Below are 262 nucleotides of genomic sequence, written 5' to 3'. Positions count from 1 at the left end.
CCTGCGTGGCGGAAGGAGACACGGGGAAACGCGTGTGGACAGACGGACGGACGGGCGCGGGGAGAAAGGCACTGGGAACGAGCGTCCCCCTCCCCTCCTTCCCGGCTCCTGCCCTCGGACACGGCTGAGGGGGTAAAGGCGGCTCCTGCCCGCCGGCACCCCTGAGGCGCGGCCTGGGCCGGGGCAGGGGAGGACGAGGGGGAGGAGGAGAGCTGGTGCCGGCCTACCTCGGAAGACAGCCAGGGTGCCGTTTGGCAGGGCC

This window comes from Phaethon lepturus, unplaced genomic scaffold (genome assembly GCF_000687285.1).
Source record: "Phaethon lepturus isolate BGI_N335 unplaced genomic scaffold, ASM68728v1 scaffold48075, whole genome shotgun sequence".
NCBI lineage: Eukaryota > Metazoa > Chordata > Aves > Phaethontiformes > Phaethontidae > Phaethon > Phaethon lepturus.
Note: the sequence above shows the minus strand (reverse complement) of the source record.